The sequence below is a fragment of the Eulemur rufifrons genome, chromosome 2 (genome assembly GCF_041146395.1).
Source record: "Eulemur rufifrons isolate Redbay chromosome 2, OSU_ERuf_1, whole genome shotgun sequence".
NCBI classification, from domain to species: Eukaryota; Metazoa; Chordata; class Mammalia; order Primates; family Lemuridae; genus Eulemur; species Eulemur rufifrons.
In genome coordinates, this window is record NC_090984.1 from 127,869,119 (window position 1) to 127,897,068 (window position 27,950).

General features: G+C 38.2%; 1 long non-coding RNA gene across 1 annotated transcript; it reads left to right on the top strand.

The window, feature by feature from the left end:
• Positions 1 to 58: 58 nt before the first annotated feature.
• Positions 59 to 27,948, top strand: LOC138397208 (uncharacterized). The gene is made up of 3 exons (XR_011235759.1): positions 59 to 243; positions 11,328 to 11,498; positions 27,722 to 27,948. It is a non-coding gene; the product is annotated as an uncharacterized lncRNA (long non-coding RNA).
• The last annotated feature ends 2 nt before the right edge of the window (positions 27,949 to 27,950 follow it).

Genomic DNA, 27,950 nt, shown 5'->3' on the forward strand with positions numbered 1-27,950 from the left:
TGTGGTTACTTGTCATTCGTAATCTTATTTTAGTCATTAGAAGGTGCAGTTCAGTATAATCAGTGTTGAGACTCTCACACAATTCTGAACTCTTCTTTGGTTCCCACTGTTTCAGACCTAGAAGCCTGCTTTGGAGGAAGATTCCTACTGGATTTCTCTTGTTACTTTGCCAGATTCTCTTCAATATGACGTCCTCACCTGCTCAGGGTCCAGCTCCGTGCGGAAAAGGGATCAAGGGGAAAGGTATGGTTTATTTTAGCTCATCTGATTGTGATCTGGCATTTTTGCCTTCTGGGTTGGACAGGTTGTTCAAAGCTGACGCCCTAGGACTGCTGGAAATAGTTTTCTTGAGAATTCTATGTCTGGGACCCCCAGCTACAATTCCTGTGATATAATTCTCTATCTTTAATTTCGCTTCCCAGCTTTCCTTATCTGCGGGCCCACTTTGCCCAGGGTGACGTTTTGCTTTAGTGTTTAAGGTAGTTCTATAACATTTTAACCAGAACTGCCCATACTTTACTAAGGATATTTCATTTGGCATAATTCCACTGGGGCCTCCACATCCTCTATTTCCAACTTCTGTCAGATACAGTAGACCCTCTGTGTCTGTGGGTTCCACTTGTGAGCATTCAAACAACTGTGGATCAAAAATACTAAACCCTGTTTCTAAAACAAAATACAAATTTAAAAACCATAGTATAACAGCTACTTACGTGGCATTTACATATAAATAATCTAGAGATGCTTTAAAGTCTAAGGATATGTATAGGTTATATGCAAACACCTACCCATTTTATATCTGGTACTTGAGCATCTGGGGATTTTGGTATGGTGGGGTTCCATGAACCAAACCCCCGTGGGACAACTGTAACCCCCCTTGACAGCACTTCTGTCTGTTTGGGACCTGCAGTCCATTGCTTCTGTCACCTCTGTACTGTCCCCCTTCCTGCACATCCTTACTTGAATATTTTCCTTGCCTTGAATCCATGGTCCACTATTATAATCTCTCCCTTTCATATGCCCTCAGTTCCATGTAGGGCGCTCCTCCATTGCACTCCCCTGGCCAGCCCTCCACCCCACACCGTTTACATGCAGTTCTCCATCCGGTTCAGCCTGCACCTGGGCAGTAGACCATGCTCTGAGGAAAACACAGCCATGCTGACCTGGGTCTCCCGTTCAGTGCCTGACCGCTGACCTCAGGAAGGCCCTTTGTGTTGCTGACAGTGGTGTAATCCCAGGACATTTCCCTGGTTGAATCACTTTAGCATTCCCCTAAATGACTATTTACACCTCTCTCCTCAAACCTCTAACCTTTTCTAAATTTTCATCTGATAACGTGTTTCCCGTGTGTGAAAAATGAAAGCGATCAGAAAGCGTTTCCATGTCCCTCAGGCCTCTGCCCATGCTCTTTGCATTTCCTGCTGTTCTTCACCCCGGTCTGCACGGCTGCCCTGGCGTTCTCTGCCTTCCTCCCGTCAAGGACACTGCGTTGCTTCCGTGTCCATCCCTTCGTGCATGCCAGTGACATGCGTCAGTGTCCTATTTTTACCGGATCATTCCTGTCAGCATATAGATATATATGCAGCATGTAGATACTGATATCTCCCATCTTTAAAAAACCTTGTTCCACACTACATCTTTCTTTAGTTACTACTCTCCAGAAAAGTTGATATTTGTGGTCTTTAGTACTCCTTCTCTCTCTTGGATCCACTACAGTGAGGTTTTTTTTTTTCTCTCTTCCATTCTACCATGGCAGCTCATTTTTGATGTTACTAGTGACCTCTTTGGTGAATTCTAATGTCAGTGAATATAGCAGCAGTCACAGCCTTTGATGTGGTTGATAATGTTCTCTTGTTTGAAACCTTCTTCCCTTTGCTTCTGGGATATTACTGCTTATTTTCAGTTTCTTTTGCTGGTTCCTTTTCATCACTCCAACTTCTAAAAAATGAGGCAGTGTTCCAGGGATATATGTTTAGACCTCTTCTGTATTTATATTTAGTCCCTTGTGATCTCATCTTATCTAGCTAGAATTATATATTTCTAACTAAAAATTTTGTCTTTAGTCTGAATTTCTTTCCTAATCTCCAGACTTGTATGTTCATCTGCGCACTCAACATTTTCAGCTAGATGTCTAATTTAACTAGACATCTAGATCCCAAATTTAACATGTCACAACTGAACAACTTGTCGCCTCCTCCTTCTCTCCCACCTCCTCCAATAATTGTTTCCATTCCATTCTTCCTCATCTTTTAAATGTCCACTCCCTCTTTCAGTTTCTCTGGCCCCAGACCTCATAGACATCTTGATACTCCCTTCTGATACTCCCACATCTAATCAAATAATTATGAAAGTACATTCTTTATATACTTTAAATGCTGCCTTAACTATAAATGGAACGACAATTTGCTGCCACCCCATAAGCAACCGTAACCTCTTGCTTGTGTTATTTTCATAGTCACTAGTCTCCCCGCTGCTTCTGCACTTTTCTATTCTCAACCCAGCAACCAGGGTGATCCTTTTAACATGAAAGTCTGATTATTTCACTCCTGTGTTCAAACAGTTCAGTGGCTTTTTATGTCCTTGAGAGTAAAAGCCAGAATATTTACTGTGCCTATAAGCGCCTCCGTTGATCTGTACCTCCTGCCTCTCTGGTTTTGTGTCCTACACAATCAGGTTTCTCCTTGGCTTCCTCTACTCTGGCCCCCAGGCATCCTCCAGGCGCAGTCTTGCTTTCGTGCCCTCAGGGATAGAGCATTGTTTTATTTGCTGCAGAGTCCCCAGGACCCTGGCTGGCTCCTGATGGGCACTCACAGTTCCTGAATGAATGGCTGCTTGTCTTGTTACTCCTGATGCTGGTTACAGCCTATATGCATGTTTCTATAACAAAAGTATTTGAACTTCACCTAAAACCGTATAGTCCTCTAAGAATTGAGTAGAAACAAAGAAAAGGAGAAATTACTGAGAAAGCCTAATGGTATTCTTAGCAGTTTTTACTTTTTTTGTAGAAACCTCCAATAGAAGTCTTATAGTTTTAAGGAGGGATTTTCAGTGTGCAAAAATGTATTGGTATGCCTGTCCTCTTGGTACTGTGCCGCCTATTTAGTCCCCCCTTAAAAAAGGAGAGGAATATAAGTACATTTATTGTTTTGCACGGTAAACTAGCAGCTAGCTACAATAATCACAAGTTTATTTGAGTAGTATTAAATGCGTATACTTATTTGTGCTCTTAAATGAAAAAAAGAAAAATGCTTGTACGGACTTAAATGCATAGTCTAAAAATGCAGTTTTATACTCTGGTTTCTCTTCAGATCATATAAATCTTTCGCCTTTTTAAAATGCAGTTTAACTGATATTTAGTTGGGAAATGAGAGCGCAAGGGGAATTAATGATATGCAGATTTTTAGTATTTCATTCTGCTGAGACAAGATTTTTTTTCTTTTAACCTTTTTTCCCTGAGCTGTAGGTCTCCTTTCCTGTTGGTTGATTAAAAAGAAAAATCTTTTAGATAAATTGTTGAAATGAGTAGTAGTTCCTGAATGAATAAATAATTTTATGTGCAAGTATAAATTCTCCTTAAAGCAGTCTACACAGTTTCCTTTTTTGTGTGTAATATGCAAAAATTTGTCTTTATTGACTTCTGGGACTTTTATGTGGCCATAATGTGGACTTGGTTTTCACGGCTATAGGGAGTGTGGGTGAGTATGTGTGTGTATATATCTTTACAGTTTTTGTAATATGAACATGTAATTTAGACTGATATGCTGATATTTTACTTTAACTCCTAAGCAGTAATTTGAACAAAAATCAGATTTGGTATTATATTTTTCTTTCACATTTAAATAAACATGACCTTTATAATTCTTAAAAAGTCTATTTACATACCAAATAAAATGATTTTCGATGATCCACTAGAAATGTTTGCCTATGGTTTTGAAATAGTCCTAGCCTGAACAACATAGTGAATCTATTTTATAGACTAATTAGGTCATCTTCATTAGAATTCAACATTGACGTACTTGAATTCATATGTTAGCATTTCACATATGAAGTAACCATCTTGGGTTAATAAGATCCTTATTTCTGAGCTGGTGTGTAGTCCTACCACTAAGTTTATTTCAGCTATAGTCACGGGTTTGTGTTTTTTTTTTTTTTAAGAGACATGGTTTTGCTCTGTTGGCCAGGCTGGAGCATAGCGATGTGATCATAACTCCTGGGATTGTTGTTGCTAACTGCTAGTTTACCGTGCAAAACAATAAATGTACTTATATTCCTCTCCTTTTTTAAGGGGGGACTAAATAGGCGGCACAGTACCAAGAGGACAGGCATACCAATTTTTGTACACTGAAAATCCCTCCCTAAAACTATGAGACTTCTATTGGAGGTTTTTACATTGGCAATCTCCTGCCATTGCTTCTTTAGTAGCTGGGACTACAGCCGTGTACCACCGTGCTCAGCGGAGCAGAATTTTTTTTTTTTTTTTTTTGAGATGGGGTCTTGCTGTGTTGCCCAGGCTGGTCTTGAATTCCTGGGCTCAGGAGATCTTCCTGCCTCTGACAACCTCTCAGACAATCTCACCTTTGCTCATTAGGCTCTATCCAAGTTAGTCTGTTCACTTTTTCAAACATGCCATGCTTGGTCTTGCCTTAGGACTTTTACACTAGTCGTTTCCTTTGTCTGAATGGTCTTTCCCAGATCTTGAGCCTGGCCCCTTAACTATAAGGTCTCAGCTTCAATATCACCTAACTCACCACTCAGTTTAAAATAGCTTCCCCATTACTGTTTTAATTTCTTCATGGCATTTCTCAGTCCTTGAAATTATATATTTTTATATATATTTCTTAGGAGAGCAGGGACCTCCTTTGTCTTGTTCCCTGCTGTTCACAATGCCCCGAACGCTACCTGGCACCAAACAGGTGTGCAGTAAAGTGTTGAATGGATGAAACCAGGTACCAGTCTCATCTGTTCTTTGTTATGAATGATTTCAGTGTACTAGTATTTTAAACTGTCAACAGCACATTTCTTCCACCCTAGGGAAGACAGAAACTGGATCAATCAGACAAAAGCCTGGCTTTAGAACAGGGTGGGACAGTTTGGGGACTGCTCTGATCCTCAGCGTGTTCCGTGGAGCCATGGTGTGCTGGAGTTGGTGAGGTGCCTGCGCCTCTCGCTCCGACTCCGCGCTCGGTGCCATCGTCTGGCAGCTTGAAACTGGCCGTGGTGGGACAGTTCCAACATGGGAATGGGCAAAAGCTACAAATCAGGGCCCTTTTTTTCAAAAGAGGTGGTGGTTCAATATTTATCAGGAGACCACTGGATGGGCCCATGTGAAATTGCTGGTTTTTGCTCGAATATTGGCAATTTCTTATGTTTTAACCTAGTAGAGTTACCTGTTTTGGTTTACAGGTAATTTCTTCGTAGGAGTTACTGAAATTACCTCAGTGCTTTACTTTCTTTCTTTTTCAAAATTATGTTCCCTTCACATCTGATGATTACTTTGAGATTCATTTAATGCATAAAATTTGATATTTATATGTTTGTATGTTGATTATTTAACTGTATATCTAATAGTTTAGCTTATTCCAAAGCAGGCACAGAAGATCTTCAGATTCCTCTGAGAGTGTTCTTGGTTTTGCTACTGAGTGGTAAATAAGCCTTTTGAAAGGTGTACCTTTTCTGTCAAGAAAGCAGATCTGATTCAGTTAGTGATATAGCGTTATCTACCCTTTTTTCCCCCAGAATGATTTACATAAATATGTCTGAGTTCAGTTCTTTGGGGTTTTCTTTTCTGGCTTTTCTCTTCTTTTGCCCATTATTACTCTCGAAGTGCTTGCTTACATTTTCTGATCATTTACTTCTGCTACTCCATGATTTCTTCTACGAATAAATGTCACTAAATCAATGAAATGATTCTGTCTTGTTTCTCGAGTTTTTTCCTATTATCTTTCCTATAGTACCTGGACATTCCAGCCCATTTCCAACCCTCCCCCCAGCTCTCCAGTAAAGAGACATGAAATTACAGGCATCATTTTCTTATCTGAGGAAGTTTATTGTTTAAAAATTGAACTTTGTTGGCTCAGGGGAATTTATTGGTATTTCTTGAGCAACATTTGCTGTATGTTAATTCTGAATAAGTGGATTTGAACTGGTGGTATTGAATTATTATAAAATATGACACCTACGTTTCCTATCCTCTAACTCAAATTGTTCTCTCTCTTATGTACATATGAAAAAAAAAAGTGTTTAATATAGAGCATCAGAAAGTACATATAAGGTAAAGAAGAAACCTTTACTCCTACCACCGCAAGATAACCAATCACTGGTAATATTTTGATGAATGTCCTTCCAGATAAATCAGTGAATATATGCTTTTTCACAAAAGATCTTATTATACATACTATTCTATAACATTTTACCTTAGCAAATATTATGATCCTATAAGCATTGCTTTTTATTACTTCAGTTTGAAAGGGTCTTCTTGGAAAGTGAAAATTTTGTCTGACAAGGGCAAAGCTGTCAGTAAAGTTGTGATTAAAAACGATGGTGTTTATGGAGAGCAGAATGTGGCAGAGTCAACTGGAGACAGGAATTACTTAAGCAGTAATTTTTTTCTCAAGAGCTCTGTCACCATTGTACAATAGCCTGATTGTTTTATACTGGCTAACAAAAACCGTTCCTGACTCTATCTATGTAAAGTAGAATTATTTTAAATAGCCCTATGGTGAAATATGGGCCTGTAAATATGTTCATATTTTTTAGACTGCCCAAGTCCTACTGATGTCTTAATATTAAAATACTTCTAGAAGAAAAATGCGTTTTTTTGACAGCTTTCATCTATGTGTAGTATGTCAGTTTTATTAGATATTGTTGCCCTTGTTATGTGTCAGAGTGAGGGAGTTCTTAGAAAAAGAAAATTTAGCATGTAAGAATTCTTATATTAATGTTTGATTTGACTTTTGTTTTATGACTGTGAAAATTCTTGTGGAAGAATTGCTGATATGTATTGGTGTATTGCATCCTTGGAAATTACCAGTCCCAATCTTGTCAAGTAATTGTCTGGGTCTTAAGGTAGCAATTTTTGTTTGAGACAGGTCTTACTCAGTTGCTGGGGCTAGAGTACCGGTGGAGTCGTCATACATATCCCACTGCAATCTCGTACTCCTGGGCTCAAGTGATCCTCCTGCCTCAGCCTCCCGAGTAGCTGGGACGACAGGCATGTGCCGCCATGCCCGGCTAATTTTTTCTGTTTGTGGGAGAGATGGGGTCTCACTCTTGCTCAAGCTGGTCTTGAACTCCTGAGCTGAAGGGATCCTCCTCCTTCGGCCTCCCAGAGTGCTAGGATTACAGGCACCAGCCACTGTGCTGGGCCTTAAAGTAGCAATTTTTAAAGCCAATCAAAGATCCTTTAAGGGTTTTATAATTTAAATGTTTTTTCCTTTGCCACAGGAAAGGTACCTGTTACCTAGGGTAGGGTAGGCCATTGATGTTTTGCCTTGTTTTTAGCTATGCCCTTGTCTGTGCTGTATTACTGCTTGCTCGCAAGCTCTTGGAGTCTTTTTCTGTTCAGTGGCCATTTCTTTTACACCACAATGCCACATCCCGGACGGTGCGTGTGTTGAGAAGAGCACTTCTCACAGGGTAAAGAAGAATAAAAAGCAGTGTAGTCACTGTGGATTTTTTTACTGGGAAATGATGTATTTTTTGTTTAGAGACTGGCAGTGTAGTCACTAAAAAATGTTTTTCATCCACATTCTATGTTTGTGAATGGATATGCAGGTGTCTCTGTTGGAAGGTAAAGTGAAAATTGAGATAAATTCGAGAAAAGTGTTTAGAATTATTCCATACATTTTGCTGTTTTAAAAAAATGTTATTTTTTAAAAAGTTTCATTCCACAGTGAGTTTTTAGCCTCCTCTTTTTACATTTGTTTTGTTTTTGTAAACTGTTCTAAAGCAGCTTAGAAACTAGTCACACAGTAAGTGGCAGAACTCACGTTTGAAGTCCTTTCTGATTTTTGAGAGTCAGTAAGCTTGGGAAACACTGTAAAGTGGCAGAAAGAATATGGACTTTGGAGGTAGACACACTTCACTTTGATCCCTAACTCTGGCACATATTTGCTGCATGGCAAATTCTTACCCTGGGTGATTTTTATTTTCCTTTTCATTTAAGTGAGGGTAATAGGCTTATTAAGATTAAATGAAGTAATACACATAAAGCACTTGGCTTGTAGAAGATGCTAATAAATGTTTCATTTCCTTTCTGCTACACTTTATGGTTTTAAAATATCTTGGGAGCCACTTGGACATTTCACTTGAAAGTGAATTGCAGTCAGGAAACTGGAAATAGACGTAACCCAGGTGGACTCGTACTGTAGTGACCTTCTTAATTTCCCTGTCTGAGAAGCAGAGTGGTTCTTATAACTATTCAAAATATTTGACTTCAAGGCAGGTTTTATTGTTAAAAGCTGAAATGGAACCCATTGGGATGAGTTAATTATTGCTGACGAAAATGTCAAGAAAGTAACTATTTCTACATTTCCTGAGAACTTGAAGCATTTGTGCTGTATCCATAAGGATGGTAAATTTTAAAGGCTAAGAACTGACCCTTTGGAAAGAAATATATGATGAAAATAGGAGGGGAAAGTGTTCAACCAATAATAAAAATTTTTTATCAGATTTAAGAGATGGTGCTGATTCAGACATGCGCACAGTGACACAGGTGCTAAATGCAGTGCTGGAGGGAGTACAATCTGTGGAACCTGTTTCAGAAGCACTTTGGCACATGTCACAGAGCGGAACTTAGTACTTCCGAGAGTACATCCCAAGGAAATAACCCATTTTTCTGTTTTGTGGGAGTGAGGGAAGAAATTATTTTTTTTGTTGTAACAGCCTTATTGAGATTATTCATATAACATAAACACCTTTTTCAAGTACATAAGTTAGTGTTATACAGCCCTTGCCACTATCTAATTTTACAATATTTTCATCACGCCCCCCCCCAAAAAGAAATTAGCAGTCATTCCCCGTTCTCCCCTCTCCTCAGCCCCTGGCAACCACTAACATATTTTGTCTTTCTAGATTTGCCTCTTTGGACATGTAATATAAATGGAATTATATGCTGTGTGGCCAACTGGCTTTTTTTCATTTAGAATAATGTTTCAAGTTTGATCTGGACAGTGTATATCGGTACATCATTTTCTTTTATGGCTAAATATTATTCCATTGTAGGATATACAACATTTGACTTATCTATTCACTAATGAATAGATAGTGAGTGAACCCAAACACCTATGATGAACAACGCTGCTATGAAAATTCACGTACAGGTTTTTTTGTGTGGATATGTTTTAATTTATCTTGGATATATACCTAGGAGTGGAATTGCTGGATCATATGGTAATTCTACGTTTAACATTTTGAGGAGCTGCTAGACTGTTTTCCAGAGTAGCTGTACAATTTTACATTTCTGTCAGCACAGTAGGTAATATGTGGCCTTTTGTAACTGTCTTCTTTCACTTAGTATGTTCAAGGTTTATCCCTGTTGTATCAGTACTTTCTTTTTATAGCTTTATCATAAACCTTGAATTCACATAGTATAAGGTTTCTAATGGTATTCTTTTTCAAAGTTATTTTCACTATTCTATCTTTTTTGCATTTCTATGTGATTTTAGAATCAATGTGTCAATTTCTACAGAAAAGTCTGCTGGAATTTTAACTAGAATTGCGCTGACTCTATTGCTTAAATTGGGGAGAATTGCCATGTTAACACCATTGACTGCACTGATCTATGAACATAGTATCTCTCTCTATTTGTCTTTGCACATCATTTGCTAATTGATTAATAATTCATATTTTTCATATTATAAATGAACTTTTTTTTACAGTGTCAGTTTCTGATTGTTCTTTGAACAGTTGTTTTATAGAAATAGAGTTCGTTTTTGAGTATTGATCATGTATCCTGCAACGTTCCTAAAATCACGTTAGTTCTGCTAACAGTAGTCTTTTGGTTTTCCCAATTTCATTATAAGATTTAGCATAGCCTCTGAGTTCCTTGTCAGCTTAGAGTTGAAGAATTGCATAAGCTTATGAATTGTGATAGCAATACCTTGCAAGGAGTGATGTGCAGCAACCCCATTATTTGTCTTCGTTTTTCTTTTAATGAAATATTAATATTCCTCATAATATGGAACCTTGACATTTCAAGCTACTATTATTTAAGTAGTTGAATTTATAGGCAATCTCAGCAAAGTATTTGATTCTGAGGGAGGAATTGCTGTTTGTTTTCAAGGCTGGAATTCTAACCATCTGTTCAAATTATATATTTTGGAGGGCGAATCAATTACCTTGCTGATGATTTTGGGGGACAAGGAGAGTATATGGTAAGGACTTTCATGTTTGTGGCTTGAGCAGGACTGTGTGGATCATGGTATGATTTATTGAGATGAGGAAAAATGAGGAAGCAGTGGATTTAAGATTATCAATTTAACTTAGACAGGTTAGATTTTAGGCCTGTTTGCCTACTGTGTTAAATGCTTATAGGTTTATTTGGGTGCTTGTAAATGAAGAAATCTATTTTAGGTTAAAAACAGGCCTGAGGTCCCATAGCTAGTCATTTACAGAATTGGAACTCAGGTCTTGGGTGCTCTGACTAAGCCCATGTTGTTATTCCCTTATGCTATATTATATCCTCAAGGCAGAAAAACATGCCTGGCTTTGGCAATAATAAAATGTTCCCTGGGAGCTACTAGAAATACGTAGCAGAGTGGAAGCTCAGCTGCCTGTGGAGTCCAGGCAGGTAACCATGAGCCAGGTTGTAACACGAAAGAGCGGCGCTGTCTTTGGAGAACTGCGAAGTCCATGCCCCACCTAGAGGGTTCACTGTTAATCAGCTCCAGCAGATTATTACCATGTGGGAACGTGGGTGCAGTATTGCCAGATTTTCTGATTTTTCAAGAGAGCTAGAAGTGTTGATTTTTCACGTGAAGTCTTCTGATTTATAAATGTAGGTAGCTATCCTTTAACACACTGTGGAGACCAACCTTGCGTGGGTCCAACAAAAATATCTGTCTGCCGAATTCTGCTTACTGGCAATGTTTGGTAGGGTTGTACCAGTATACTGTGGAAGCAACAACAGATTTACATGATGGGAAAAGGGTGGTAACCACATATAATAAGCACGTTACAAGTGTTGAAGTGTAGGTTGCTTAGTTTAAACATGGTGCTTAGTCTGATGTTTGAGTTCAGTTTTCATATGGATCAGTTAATTATAGATGGGGGAGGGGGAATTGCTCCCTGCAGCTTTTTGCCTCCTAATTGCATGCTTTCATTTGCAGATAGGGCCGGTTTGGAGTGTGTGGATTTTTGAGTGAAACCTCTTCCCCTGATGAGAAGAAACCTTCAAGGAAGAGCTACTGGCAGTGAGTCTGCAGAGTCATCTGGATGCATAGTATGGAATGTTCTAAGCCCAGATGTAGCTGAATGGGTGGCTCCACTGATGAGGAGTGGTAAGTCTGATTGTCCCCGCTGATAATTAAATAACCTCAATCCTTTCCATAAAAATAGGACGACTTCTGCATTCTTAGCATTTACTGATGAACAGTAAGTTAATTTTTGTATCACTGGGAAAGACAACAGTGCAGTCTAAGAGAATTCTTTATCCCTACAATGTATTTAATGTATGATTTCAGAATTTGGCTTTCTTCTTCCAGTTAGGCACATCTCTTCCTTTGCTTATGTATTTTTCTTTTTTATTTCTTCTTTATTCCAAGGCCGGAAATATTCTTGAAATACTCAGCCAACACTGAAGGGATGGTCATGATGGTTACCGGTATCCATGGTAATCTTAGTTGTAGTGGATCTCATTCCCTCTGGAAGTGACTGTTCCAGTAATGGATATGAGAGACAGTCTTGGCTGATGGGAGATAAAAGAGAACTCTGCAAGAGGCTTCTGGGGAAGGTTTTCTTGCATTTGAGAAAAGGAAGAAAAAAGATGGTCCCTCGTCTCTCCGGGGCTGGTTTTATCTGGATGTGACATCTGGGACTGCTGTAGCCGTTTTTCTAGTAGCTCGAAGGCAATGCCTCCATGACAGAGGGCAGCACCAACAGGATTGCAGAAAAGTAGAACTGGAGCCCCGTTTACTGTGCCTACAGCCACCCTACCTGAATTGCTTTATTGTTTAAGTAGTTTTGCCTTGAGATTTTCTGTTATTTGCTATAGAAATCATCCACATTCGTTTGATTTCTTCCTTTTCTGATTACCCAAAGCCCTATCTTTTAGTGTCTCAGGCATTTCTACTTGATTATGTTTTATGCTGTTCAGGAATGTTTGAAGTCAAAGGCTATGTTTATATCCCTATCGTGTCTGACATTAATGCGCTCTTCTTAGTGAATTCCTAAGTGCATATTTGTTGAACTGAATTATTTGAATGGTGGAGTATTTGAAAAACCAGTCCACAGAATTGAATAGAGATTTTCTTCTAATTCACGTCCTTTTCTTTAACCACACTACTTCCCTCTAGGATTATTAGTGAAGTTTGACTTTTTATTTAAGATGACTAGTGTGTAATATATGTTCAGGTGGTTAGTTCTACTCTAAAACATATTGCTTGGATTTTGCCTTTTGTTTTTGTGCAACTTTACCATCAGAACCAGAATACTCCTACATGTTTGAGTATTGGCTTTCAGTCTAATAAAGGCAATTTTGCTTTCTTCTCCATTATAAAATCTGAGAATAAACTTTGTGTTTTCTGTGCTAATTGTAAGAATGAGGGACGTGAACAGTAGGAAACATAGTTCAGGAATGATTTGTGTTTGGCTTTGGAGTGCGCATTCACAGTAAGATTCCCTAAAGTGTGCATCCCCCACTGTGTTCCTAGGACCTGTGTTTTGGGCGGGGCAAGAGAAGAGGTGTGGTGGTGAGTATGGTAAGAGGGGTCTTGAGCCATAGGATGGATTATCTAGTTGCTTATATTTTAAGGCTGTATGAAACAAACCACTTCTTTTTTTTTTTTTCCTTTCTTTCTTTTTTGCCAAAGTCAAGATATTCCTGTACTCTTCTATCTTTTAAGTTGTTATTATAATCTCAAAAAAGTATGGGGTAAGGACCTCTTTTTCTTCTTGAAAATCTATGGTGTTGCTTTCAGTGATGTTAAGAACAATCATAAACTTGTGGTTTTGATTTTACCAGGTAATCTAGTAGTACATTTTGAATCCTTCAAAAAGTAATTTACGTTAAGGGAAAATTTTAATTTTTTTCTTGATAGGTTGTGATGAAAATCTGGGAGAGTAACTTTTTAAGAAGATAGGGAAAGTTATATGATGTGCTTTACCCATCAGTTTCAATGCAGTAATATCATTTTTTAGTAATATGAGAAATTTAAATCACTAAGGTCAACTTTAATGTGCTTTGTTTCATATAAGTTTTGATGGGTTTGTAGGAATGGATCATGTGTCTTACCTAAACCAATCACGGCAGGCATGTGACTTAAGCCTGATCAGTCAGAATGAATCTTAGGACATTTGCTAGGAATGCTGGGATGAAGGCACTTTTTTTTTCTGAATTTCAACCTGAAAGTGTAGTCATTGACCTCCTGGCAGTTATCTTCTGACCATCAAAGGAAAGCTAGTTGAATAAGAAGTCAACACTGAAGGAACAGAGTGGAGAAAAACCATGCCCTGGTCACCTCAGTTGAGCTGCTAGCTCAAGCCTTCTGTGAAGGTGCTATGCCTTTACACTGTCAGTTATAGGAGTCAGTAACACCTTGTTTAATCCAATTTGCTTTGGATTTTTCTCTTACATGTATGTGAAAATGTCCTGATACATCCTTCTCATCACTCATTCCATACCTTTATATTAAGAGCTCAAGCAACTCGCTAAATCTTGAATTGTGAATTAGGCAAGTAAGCCTCTAATACAGTTATGCGGGGTAGCAGACAATGCAATCTACTCACTGATTTTTTTTTTTTCAGTACCAAATACAAGGACTAAGGTGGTAAACAAATATGTAGTCCACGCCATTGCAAATGGAGTTTGTTGTTAATTCGATGAGACTGACGTTATGTGAACAGTCTTACCATGAATGTATTCTTATCAACGGAAGTTAGGGTTCTAGAAAAAAGGAGCATGTGTTCATCTACAGTGATTGGCCCTTTGGCAGGGACTCCTGCTGAACCCTTGGCACCTGTAGAACTGTAAAATAAACAATTATGGGCAACTTGGAATCTGGCTGACTTAAAAAAATAAATACAATAAGTCATTATTAATTATTTTTCCATAAGAAGAGTTTATAAAGGTGCAGGACCACAATCACTTATTCAAAATCTTGGGGCCCACATGTGTTTTTAAATTGCAGAACTTTTTATATTTTAGAAAGTTTAATTTGGTAGACATTCCTCATTATCTGTGAGAAATTGGTTCCAGGACCACAGATGCTCAAGTTCCTTATATAAAATGGCATTGTAATTACATATAACTCACACACATCCTCCCATATACTTTAAATCATTACTTCTAATACCCATTATGATGCCTGTATATCACTTTATTCATGTGACAAATTCAAGGTTTCCTTTTTGGAACTTTGTGGAATTTTCTTCCCTGAGATGTTTTCTATCCATGCTTGGTTGAATCCCTGGATGCAGAACCCCTGGATCCTGAGGGTGGACTGTACATACTGTGTATTTAATGTGACTTCTCTGCTGTGGTTTGGATGTGATTCGTCCCTGCCAAAAAAATTAGTGAGGCAGTGTTGGGAGGTGGGGCCTGGTGGCAGGTGTTTGGTCAGGGAGGTGGATCCCTCCTGAGGAGACTAATGCTCTCCCCAGGGAGCATGTTCTCTCCCTTGTGGGAATGGATCAGTTCTCCGAGAGTGGGTGCTGTAAAGTGAGGGTCCTCTCCTGTTTGGTGTCCCTTCACACAGGCCTGCTTGCCTTTCCGTTTCTCCACGTGCTAGTGCAGCTGAGGCCTTTACCGGCAGCTGAGCTGGTGCTGGTGCCATGCTTTTGGTCTTTATAGCTACCGGAATTATGGGCCAAATAAACTTCTTTTATTTATAAATTAACCCAGCCTCAAGTATTCTGTTATAACAACACGAACAGGTAAGACAATCTTTTTTTTTAAGGAATGGACAGGTGGCTTTTTTTTTTTTTCATAATAATACAGATAATAGTATCTTAACATTAGTTGAACTACTAAATAAATGCCAGGCTCTGTGTCAAGTACTTTTCTGTATTATCTTAACTTACCTGTTTAATAAATTGTATTCATTTATATACTTGAGAAAATTTAGAGAGGTTAAGTGACTTTATCAAGGTTCATTCAGCTAGGAGATAGGAGAATTGAGGTTGTAACCTAGAGCGTTTGGCTCTGAGGTCTGTGCCCTTAACCGCTGTTCAGACTGTGGATTGTGCTGTGCTGCTCAGGGCCAGTGCGGAAGGCGTCATGTCTTGCCCACTGGGTTACTGTTCTTTTCAGCAGGGCCTTTCTTGAGTACATGGTGAGAGAGGAAGGGAAGGGGGCAGAAGGGACTGTCTTGAAGTCTTACTGTACAGGGAAAAAGAAAATTTTTAAAATGTACTTTTAACCCATCACATATGACAGCTACATGATGGGCTAAAAAAATTGAAACATATCTCTGATGCCACATTTTCTAAAATAAAATTCTATCATTGTTGTCTATCAGAAACATGGGAAGGGTAATCGCAGCCCAGTGTCCACTCCCAGGTTCAGTCTGGGCACATCCGTATTTTCTGAAACTTGATTCCTGGGATTGGGATTCTAGGGGTAAGGATAACGGCACGTTATTTAGTCTTTTAAACTTTAATTATGAAGTTCTGGTCTGTAATCCTAGGACTATTCACTGAACTCATGAAATCTTTAGAATTATAATATTTTTTAAGTCTGCCCATTTGAGCAGAAAATATTTCTTATTTTCTTCATTTTTTTTTCTTTAATTGGTATTGAGATTTAACTTTATGTATTTTTTTTTACCTGTTTTCATTTTTCCTTCAGGATTTTAAAAGATTTTAAGTGGTCTTCATAAATCTATTATTGTTTTTGAAGAGAGATGTAGAAAATTAAAAGGAATGGACTCTGGAGCCAGATTGTTTATTGCATTGGCTAGAACTTCTAGAACATTGTGATTATAATGAGCATCTTGTCTTGTTCAATAATTAATGCTTCTAATGTTCCATTAAATGCTTACATTTTTGGAATGTTTATAATATTTTGACATAGAGCATTTTTTTCTTTTTTAAGATGCACCTATGTCCTAGGAATGATTAAGCATTATGTCTGCCTTTGAGTGTGCTTTATAAATGTGAAAGAGATCGGTTTGCTGGTTAAGACTTTTTAAAATCAGAAGTATATGTTGAATATCGTCAATTCAATTTTGACATCTGTATAGGCCAGATTTTAAAATGTGTTTAAAATGATCTTAAAAAGTGTTTGTCACTGTGTTGCAGTTGCTACAAACTAAAAATAAAGTTACTTTTATCTAGTTAAACTGCACTGTAGTTAATCTCTGGTAGTCTACAAATATTTTGCTTCTATGGTTTTTTCAAGAATATAGTGCTTATTTTTGTGCTTTTAAAAATATAGTTTTATAATATGTTGACTTATTTAATTTATATATGTCTTATTAAAATATCTATGTGGTCCTAATATGTAGGAGCTCAGTGAATATTTGTTGAATAAGTTAGTTTTTGTAATTATCTGATTAGTGAGTTATCTTGATAGCTTATTTTTTCACTGGTGATAGGAAAAGAATATAGCAATTTTAGAGATGGAAAAAACTCAGAAACTTCCTGGTTTCGTGGTGATATGGCTGACTTCTGATCCTGATTTCCCATTCTGACTTCATAGCATCTTGCTATGCGTACCAGTCTACTAGAAGCAATCTGTTGGGTTTAGGTATTGAGCCCCCGCCCCCCACAGAGACAAAAGGAATAATCTGTTCACCAAATGTGAGAGAATGTACACATTGTAGAAATTGAAATTTTTTTAAACCCAGAAATACAATGGGATATTTTTTCACACATCAGCCTTAATGGCTCTGAGTTTCTCCCTTTCTAAATGTTAATATCTAGAAAGAAGGAGTTTGGGAAACTTTCAGGGAATAGAATGATTGGTATTAGCTCTTCAGTTTTGGGAATTTGATCCAATGTGAAAATCTTCATCTATAGCTAGAAAAAAATGTATATAAATATATATATTTTTAAGAGACAAGGTCTTGCTCTGTCATCCAGGCTGGAGTATAGTGGTACAATCATAACGCACTGTAACTTTGAACTCCTGGGTTCATGCTATCCTCCAACCTCAGCCTTCCAAGTAGCTAGGACTACAGGCATGCACCACCATTCCCAACGAATTTTTAAATTTTTTTGTGGACATGAGGTCTCACTATTTAGCCCAGGCTGGTCTTGAAGCAATCTTCCTGCCTTGGCTTCCCAAAGTGCTGGGATTATAGGCATGAGCCACTATGTCTGGCCTATAGAGAGAAAATATTTTAAAGTCCGATACTAAAGTGTAGGGAATGGAAACTGATATTAAATTTCCAGTTTTATAGTTAATGGTCCAGTTTAGAAGTATCTGGAAATAATTGCCATCTAAGGGAATATGCTTATGTAAATAGTATTGGTGATCTTAATTAATTAGCTGGCCATTGTTAGGGTGAGTGCTTTTCGTACACCAAGGCTCTGCCTGTCACTTCAACAAGCCTTTTTGGGGCAAGACATGGTAGCTCACACCTGTAATCTTAGCACTTTGGGAGGTGGAGGCGGGAAGATCACTTGAGCCCAGGAGTTTGAGAACAGCCTGGACAACAGCAAGACCCTGTTTCTTTAAAAAAAAAAAAAAAAAAATTAGCTGGGATCATGGCGCATGCCTATAGTCCCAGCTGAGCTAAGAGGATTGCTTGAACCCAGGAGTTTGAGACTGCAGTGAGCTATGATTGTGCCTCTGCAGTCCAGCCTGGGCAACAGAGCAAGACCCTGTCTCTTAAAAAAAGAAAAGCCTTTATTTTTTTTTTTCCTTGTGAGACAGAGTCTCACTCTGTTGCCCGGGCTAGAGTGCCATGGTGTCAGCCTCGCTCACAGCAACCTCAGACTCCTGGGCTCAAGCCATCCTTCTGCCTCAGCCTCCCAAGTTGCTGGAACTACAGGCATGTGCCAACACGCCCGGCTAATTTTTTTCTATATATTTTTAGTTGGCCAGATAATTTCTCTCTATTTTTAATAGAGATGGGGGTCTCGCTCTTGCTCAGGCTGGTCTCGAACTCCTGACCTCGAGTGATCCACCCACCTTGGCCTCCCAGAGTGCTAGGATTATAGCTGTGAGCCACAGCGCCCGGCCTAGAAAAGCCTTTTTGAGCCCATTCCTTTCAGCTGAGACTTACTTAGTCACATAGGTTTTAATTTTATGCAACTTAGTGTATTTACCTGAAATGCTGATCTTTTAAGTGAATTAGGAGTGGAAGGTGGGAGAATGATCTTTTCAAGTCACAGTGTTAATTTTTCCTTCCCACACCCAGGGTCTCATGTCATTCTGGTTCTCTTAAACCTATAATAAACCACTGATTTTTAAGTTCCTGTATAGAATGGAATTCTGAACCACTTCAGCTGCAGTTGTCCTCTACCCTAGGGCCATAGAAAGTGGTTTGGAGTGCAGTTTCTCCCGCTGGGAAGAACTACTGATCTCCCTAACAAGGATAACTTTGCACTGATACATAGGCTGCAGCCCACTGCTAGACGCGGCCTGCACTGTGTGCAGTGGCTTCCCTCGCCCCTTGTCAGGCACCACTGTTCTGCAGTTGGACGGGCAGGGCTGTTTCTCAAAATGCAGGTCACCTATAGCAGAATCATCTAAAACCTAAAAGATGATATAGAGAATCACCATCATGATTCAATATGTGAAAAATGTTATTCTTCTTTAATCAATAACATAGCATGATCCCAATAAAAATACCAGCAGGATTTTTAAGGATTAGACCAGCTGAATCTGAAATTTTGTAAGAAAAAAATAAGATTATCCAGAGAAATTCTTTAAAAAGGGAACTTTTAAAAAGGAACTAGTTCTCCCAGATATTAAAAGTGTATTCTAAAGTTACAGTAGTCAAAACACCATGATTCAGGTATATGATTAGATAGATTAGTGGTACAGAATAAAAGTAGTCCCAAATTCATATGGAAATTTAGAATATAATGAAGACACATTTCAGTGTGAAAAGGAGATAAGGATTTTTTTTTTTTTTTTTTTTTTTTTTTGGCAGCTGGGTAGTCATCAGGAAAAAATCAGATCCTTGAGAGAAGGAATACAGATTTTTTTCCTTTTTATATTTGAAATTAGGGAAGCCTTTTAAGAAAATATTTTTTGAAAGATAGAAAATACAGGTACTCTGATGCATTGTTAGAGGAAGTATAGGTTGGTACATTCTCTTAGGAGATTTGGGAAATGTCTGCCAAAATTTAAAAATGCCTACCAAAGTTTAAATGTATGTGTCCTTTGATTAATCATTTTCACTTCTTGGTATTTATCCTGCAGATAAATCCTTTAGGTTTGGATTTACTTCATCATATTTCCACATGTGTGAATATACAGGTTATTCTTTGCAACATTTCTTACAATAGAAAAATATTAGAACAACTTACTTTTCCATCTGTCAGAGACTATTTCTACTGATATAAAAATGCAGCCTTTAAAAACTGAGGGAGGGCCGGGTGTGGTGGCTCACGCCTGTAATCCCAGCACTCTGGGAGGCCAAAGTGGGCAGATCGTTTGAGCTCAGGAGTTCGAGACCAGCCTGAGCAAGAACGAGACCCTGTCTCTACTAAAAGAAAGAAATTAGCCACACAACTAAAAATATATATAGAAAAAATTAGCTGGGCGTGGTGGCGCATGCCTGTAGTCCCAGCTACTTGGGAGGCTGAGGCAGGAGGATCGCTTGAGCCCAGGAGTTTGAGGTTGCTGTGAGCGAGGCTGACGCCATGGCACTCTAGCCCAGGCAGCAGAGTGAGACTTTGTCTCAAAAGATAGATAAATAAATAAATAAATAATTGAGGGAGGTAGTTTTTAAAAAGTTATTGCTATTGCCTGATTTTCAAGATGTAGTATGAAGTGAAAAGGTAGGGTGCCAATGATATATGATACTATGTAAAAATATTTTTACCTATATTGACTACCTGTGAAAGGCTACAGAAGAAGCTAATATTAGTGGCTGTGTTAGAGGAGAACTGGGTGGCTAGGAGTAAGGTGGGAAGGAAATTTAGTTTTCATAATTAATACCTTGAATCTTGAGTTTTGTGCCATGGTGATATAAGACCTATCTGGGGGAAAAAAAAGTGATAGTTGGTAAAAGCAAAAAAAAAAAAATTCCACCAAATTTTCGTCTTTATCAACTTATCAGAATCTCCAAGGGTGAAATCACCCTGAATCTCCTTTGGAAAAATTTTTTCCATAGTACTGGTAAAAACCACATAACATTGATGTAGTTGAAGAATAAATTTTTAAAGACTCCACTTAACATGAGATTTATCATGGTAATCATTTCTAAGTGTATGGTTTAGTAGCGTTAAGCATATTTACATTGCTGTGAAACAGATCTCCAAAACTTTTTTATCTTGTAAAACTAAAACTCTATACCCATTAAACAGTAGCTTTCCTTTTCCCCCTACCACCATCCCCTGGTGCCCACCTACTTTATGTTTCTATGAACTTGGCTACTTTAGAGACCTCATTTAAGTGGAATCATGCAGTATTCGTGACTGGCTTATTTCACTTGACATGATGTCCACAAGGCTCATTCATGTTATAGCATATGGCAGAATTCCATTCTTTTTTAAGGCTGAATTATACTCCATTGTGTATGTACCATATTTGGTTTATCTCTTTATCCCTTGGTGGACGTTTGGGTTGGCTATTGTGAATAGTGCTGGTATTATCATGGGCGTATGGACATCTCTTCAAGACCTGCCTTCAATTCTTTTGACTCTATCCCAGAAATGGGATTGCTGGATCATGTGGTATTTCTATTTTTAATTTTTCGAGGACCTGTAATCATGTTTTCCGTGGCACCTGCACCATTTTACAGTCTCTCCAACAGTGCACAGGGTTTCCGATTTCTTCACATCCTCACCAACACTTATTTTTTGTTTTTTTGGTAATAGCCGTCCTAAGGGGCATGAGGGGATCCTAATCTATATTTTTAACAAGCATTTTGATGTATTTCTCAGTGAGCTATGATGGCACCGTTGCACTGCAGCCTGGGTGCCAGAGGAAGACCACATCTCTTAAAAGAAAAATCATGTATTTCTCATATACTTTAAAAAAGCTTTATGAAGTTATGAAGTACACTTAAAGATTTTAGTTTGATTATCTAAAAAATGCAACTAATAGTCACTTTTTAGAACTGTTATCTGTGTGCTTTGTTTCTGTAATTTAAAGTACATGTTGTATAATCAGATTGTCTAGGGATAATACCCTTCACTCTCCCCCTCCCCCATTTTTTTCTTTTATTTAGTTAGCTGTAAAGGAATTGCCCAGGGAACAGACTCAGCTGTGTGTACTTAACCCCAAGATGTTTTGCTCACCTTAATTCTTTTCTCCAATATAGTTAAAATTCTAAGGTTCTACATGTTATAAGAATTCCAATGGTATACCAACATTCAAAATATTATGTTTTAATAAAAAACTGACTGTTCTTTTTACTTGGCATGAGAGAATTTGAGCTGTTTAGTTTTAATTGAAAATACTAAGATCCAGGTAAAAAAGGGAAAAGAAGTATAAATTGTCCTTAAATTTTTTTCCTCCATTTCCAAGAAAATTTTAGGGTGTGAGTGTTCTACAACAAAATTAATAGCTTATGCAGTATTTTGCATTTTGAGTAAATTCCTTGTGGTTTTTGTTTTCCTCACTTGAAGTTCCTGAAATTGTTATTCTGGAACTGTTATTGCAGAGTGTCCATTCTTTCTGGCAGGTATTTATTCTTGAGAAGTATTATTTCTAAAATCACATCACTGTATGAGTATCCAGCTATAACCTATGACTACATCATGAGTATTAGAAGTCATTTGGAAATAACTTTTACCAGACTTTAAGGTTCGTTACTGTGCCATTTTCTCCTTTATGACTGTTTTTATTTGGATATTTTAGACTGAACTGCTACATTTATTCTATCTGGTGTGTGAGTTGGTAGAGGAGGGTTCAGGTAGTTGTATGGCTTGGGAAGAGTGGGAGTTCAGTCCTCATGGTGAATTGTGAGAAGATGATGAAATCCTTTATATCAGTTTCCACAGACCTGCATTTCATAGACTCACATTTTAATGAGCATTGGTTGTGCAGCTGCAACGCTGGCAACAAAGCCTAGGAGAAAAGCCTTGGGGCAGCATTCCAGACATCAAGGCAGGCTCTGGTCTCATGTGGAGCTGAGCCAATGAAACAGATAAAATATAAAGCATTTAGTACAATTAAGACCAATACTTTCTTTGGCATAGTGGAGTTGAAAATTTTCCACACGTTTTATTTAAAAAGTCCAAAGCTGTCATAAGTTGCACACTCAATAAGAGTAGCTATATTACATTCTCTTTTAGTATAAAAATAAAATACTCTTGGAAGCTAATATTTCTGTGAATTATATCTAAAATGTCATGATTACTGGCCCATTCTTGGTGAAGTCTAGACGTTTTCAAAACACAGGGCACCAAATTTGTCAGATTTTTAAACACAAGCTTTGAGGTTTTAATAACTTTAAAAATTAAATGGTCATGGCCGGGCGCGGTGGCTCACGCCTGTAATCCTAGCACTCTGGGAGGCCGAGGCGGGAGGATCGCTCGAGGTCAGGAGTTCGAGACCAGCCTGAGCAAGAGCGAGACCCCGTCTCTACTAAAAAAAAAAAAAGAAATTATATGGACAACTAAAATATATATACACAAAAAATTAGCCGGGCATGGTGGCGCATGCCTGTAGTCCCAGCTACTTGGGGAGCTGAGACAGGAGGATCGCTTGAGCCCAGGAGTTTGAGGTTGCTGTGAGCTAGGCAGACGCCACGGCACTCACTCTAGCCTAGGCAACAGAGTGAGACTCTGTCTCAAAAAAAAAAAAAATTAAATGGTCATAGCAATTTTAATGTGAATGTTGCATGGTTATTGGACTCCATAGATTCTCCTAAATAATACAATTTATTAAATATATTCTCCTAATACTATGACAGTGACTATATAATCTATCATTAAAGCATAATTTCATTATTACCTGGTTTTTATACAATTATGTTGCATCTGGGTTTTCCCTCCTATTATAATAGGAAATACTACAATAAAACATTTTTGTCCATATAGGTATTTTGCTTTCTTTTGGATTACTCAGGATTATTTCTGTATTTCCAGAAGTGTTACTAATGCATTAAATGTAAACATTTTCAATAATTTCTGACAGTGTGTATGCAATTAGTAGTTTCTCTACTTCTTTCCCTTTATTGATTACCACATTTTAAAATTCATTGCATAGATGTGAAATGGCAGTTGCATTTTTTGTTTTTAATTTTAATTTCTTTAATTAGGAACTTTGAACATTTTAAAAGAAGCCTACCAGCTTCTCCTCTGTGGATTGTAAATTTTACATCCTTTTCCCATTTATCTATTGGAAATCCATTAGTTGTTTTAGGTAATAGTCCTAAGAATCTCTCAAATTGAATGTGGTAAACTTCTCATTCATTCTGTACATACATACCAATATGTGCCAGACCCTGTTACAGCTTGAACAAAACATCATGATGTAATTGCAAACTCCTCAAGCTAAAAGGACTCTTAGATAGTGTTTTCATTTTTCACCTAAGAAAACTGAGATCCCATCCCAAATTACATGATCAGTAATTAACCTTAGGGAATTGTGGCCAAACTGGAATTAAAGCTCTGTAGGCATCATTGCCTCCATTCTCTTCCATGTATCTCCTCTTTGCTCTTCCAGATACGATACCAGATTTCTTCCCACTGCCCCTGCTGCTTCTGCTATACTTGCGGATTCCTGTGGCCTAAGCAAATCAGCCTAATCCTAGTCTTGTGGTTTAAAGAACCCATTGGTTTTTACCATTCCTTTGGCCGCAGTGATTGGTTTGGGAATGACAAGTCAGCCAAGTTGATCCAGTTAGAGGGTAGCCTTGAATTTTCATTACCATTAAGTGCTAGTAAGTATTTTAAAAAATGTTTACGTTTTTACCTTTTAATTTGAATTATCTAGTTATGTAGTTTCCAAACATGAGATTTTAAAAACCATCTTTTTGTCATTAATTTCATCCTATTTTTGTAAGAGAATACAGTCTGTCTGGTATTGATCCTCTCAAGTGTTTTGAGGCACGCCTTTTCTATTATATGACCAGTGTGTGTATGTGCTGTATGCTCATGAATATAATAGATATTCTCTAGTTTTTTTGCTGGGATCATCAATATCTCTACTTATATTGTTCTCTTCTTGATGAATTGATGTTAAAATTCTCAACTACACTTGAATTTTTACACCTGTATTTGTGGTATTTATTCCTTATGTATATTGAAGCTTTCTTGTTTTCTATGGATGTGTTCATGATGATAATACATTTTTGTTATATCAGTATATAGTATCTGAATTTGTCCTTTATGATATTTTTTGCCTTAAATTTTATTATGATTGCTACTGTAGCTTTATTTTGATTCATACTCATCTGATGTATCCTTTCTTAAATATGTCTCTTGTAGGGACTATATTGCTTTATCATTTTTTAACCCACCATAAAATCTTTGGCCTAATTTGTTTTTAAATTGGCAAGTTTAACTCATTAACATTATTGTAATTCCTTTTTTTTTTTTTTTTGAGACAGGGTCCTGCTCTGTCTCCCAGGCTAGAGTGCCGTGGCATCATCATAGCTCACAGCAACCTCAAACTCCTGGGCTCAAGTGATCCTCCTGCCTCAGCCTCTGGAGTAGCTGGGACTATAGATTCATGCCACCATGCGCAGCTAATTTTTCTATTTTTTGTAGAGACGGGGTCTCATTGTAGCTCAAGCTAGTCGTGAACTCCTGGCCTGAAATGATCCTCCTGCCTCAGCCCCTGTTGTAATTACTCTAATTGGGCTTACTTTTGGTCCTTTCCCCCCTTTCCTGCCTTTCATTGCATAGGTTGGGGTTTTGTTTTTTTTTTTTTTTTCTATTATTGTTCTCATGCTTGTTGTCCTTTAGACCCATTCTTGTTTATTTCTGCATATTGATTACACTTAAAGTAGCTTTTTCTTCCCCCACATATGACAGATACTCTAGCGCAGTCTTATGTTCTCTGGGTGTGTGTCCTGACTCCCCGTCCCCAGTGAATGTATTGCTAGTATTTTAGGTCAGAGTTTTGTTCGATATCAAGGCATTTGACTACTTTTACTTTGTCCCTCCCTTTTTCTTTTTCTTTTCAATATTCCTCCAAGATTGTGCTTAGTGGGCTTTATATGACATTCTGAGGCTTTGTGTTCTTGAGAATATTTTTGCCTAACATATTGGAATGATATTTTGTCTGGATGGAAAATTCTAAATGTAAAGTTCTTTTAATTCAAGACTTTTAAAATAGAGGTAACAATCCTTTACCTGGAATTCCAAAATCAAAAAAAGATCTGAAAACCAAAGGACTTCTTGTAACTCATTTGGCAACAAAACCCAACAAGCTGACGTGAGGCTGTTTATGGCTTATTTGACAGAAGAACCCAACCTGAACTGACATGAGGGTATTTATGGCTTTTATTCATCTCATTTAGTGTATTTATAGATTTTTGCTTCAAAATATTAATGAGTTCAATTATGGGTCAGTGCCTTAGACACTGCTCTGGATGTTACATAATATATGATATATACCATATTACTTTTGTAAAATCTGAAAAATTTTGTCTTAGTCTGTTTTGTCTGTCTGTAACAGAATACCACAGACTGGGTAGTTTATAATGAATCAGAAGTTTATTGGCTCACAGTTCTGGAGGATAGGAAGTCCAAGAGCGAGAGGCTGGTATCTCGCTGGGGCAGCAGGGAGAGAGAAAGGGCTGCAGTCGGGGAACTCACCCCTTTGCAATGGACCCTTCCTGATGGACGCACTCTCAGTGCAGGGCCAGCATGAATCCGTCCGTGAGGGCTGATCCTTAGTCCCAATACTGTTGCATTGGATATTGAGTTTCCAACACATGCTTTTTAGAGGATACATTCAAGCTATAGCAATTTTAAATTCTGAAAAAACCCTTGCCTCAAGAAGTATGGATTGTGGGCTGGGCGCGGTGGCTCACGCCTGTAATCCTAGCACTCTGGGAGGCCGAGACGGGTGGATCGCTCGAGGTCAGGAGTTCGAGACCAGCCTGAGCAAGAGTGAGACCCCGTCTCTACTAAAAATAGAAAGAAATTATATGGACAACTAAAATATATATATACAAAAAATTAGCCGGGCATGGTGGTGCATGCCTGTAGTCCCAACTACTCGGGAGGCTGAGACAGGAGGATCACTTGAGCTCAGGAGTTTGAGGTTGCTGTGAGCTAGGCTGATGCCACGGCACTCACTCTAGCCTGGGCAACAAAGTGAGACTCTGTCTCAAAAAAAAAAAAAAAAGTATGGATTGTGAATTTGGGTTACTCCATCTTGTATCCAGTGTTACTTACTGTGATATATGTTAATCTTATTCTTTTGCTTTGGCGTTGGTCTATTCTTTTCTTTCAGTGTTTTTGAATTTTTTCTTTGGTGAACTTAAATTTTCTAGGAATAGTTTCCTCTGTTATTTGGCCCTTTGAGCCCTTATAATAATGACTTCTTTTACCTTTAATTCTGGGAAAGTTACCCTCATTATTTCTTGAAATGCTTTATTTCTCCCCTCCTTCTGAAACTCCGATTATCTGGATATTGTCTCTTTTTCATGCTCAATATTTCTACTTGATTCTTTTTCATTGTTTCTTGTTTTCGTTTCGTAGTGCTTACATCTCTCATTGACTTCTCAGGGCTGTATTCTTGGATCCTCCATTCCAATAATTCTACTTCAGATGGCATAAATTGTTTAGTGTGTTGTCTTTCTTTTACAGTAGTTTTATGCTCCAGATGTATCTGTTTGTCTATGCCCCTTGGGGGGGGGGTATTAGTTACTTACTCTAATGTGCATTGGAATTTGTGTCAGTCCAGGTGAGTTTAAGGAGAGGAAGGGCCTGAGTCTAGGTCAGCCAGCCGCCTGGCACCGCTGAAGTGCTGTTGAGTCTCCTCTCGGCTGATGCTGCATCAGGCAACTTCTGATGAGGGTTTGCTTCGTACACTCTCAGAATGAGCAATATCGGGAAGAGGCAGTGTCCTTAGATCATAACTCCCTCTCGGCTCCGTACCCCTGGCCCTTGCTGTGGGAGCCTGAGTGGGGGCAGGAAGGGTGAGTGCCCAGAGGCACTGCACCTGTTTCCACAGCCTTCCCCCAGAGGGCTTTTGTGTTGTCTGCATTGTATCTTGCTGTCAAAGACATCTAGGCTGTTGCTGCTAATTTCTGTGGTGAAGGGACAATCAAAGGAGAGACAAGGGCAGAATTCAAAAAAGCTTTTAGCTAATCTGTCTTTTAACTCCAACCTCTGCTGCCCTTTGCTTCTGGTCACCAGTTTCCTCTCAGATAAGTTCAGTACAGCTTCTGGTATCTCCAGCAGTTTCTGTTTGTTTTTGTTGCTGCTGCTGTTACTGTTCCTGGAATCTGGATTTACTTCTATGCTTTTTCCTTCCCAGGGTTGATTCTGTTGGGATCAGAAGCCTGTGACAGTTTGCAATCTTGATAGGAATTGGATGACCTCATTTTGGCCAATAAGGATAGTTACACAAAGATTTCCTCAAGAAACATGAAAATCTTTAGTTAAAAAATGTATGCAAACAAAATATATACAAACTAAATGAAAATAATCATGTACGGGTTCCTGTTATCTATTGCCATATAACAAACTATCTTAGAACTTAGTGG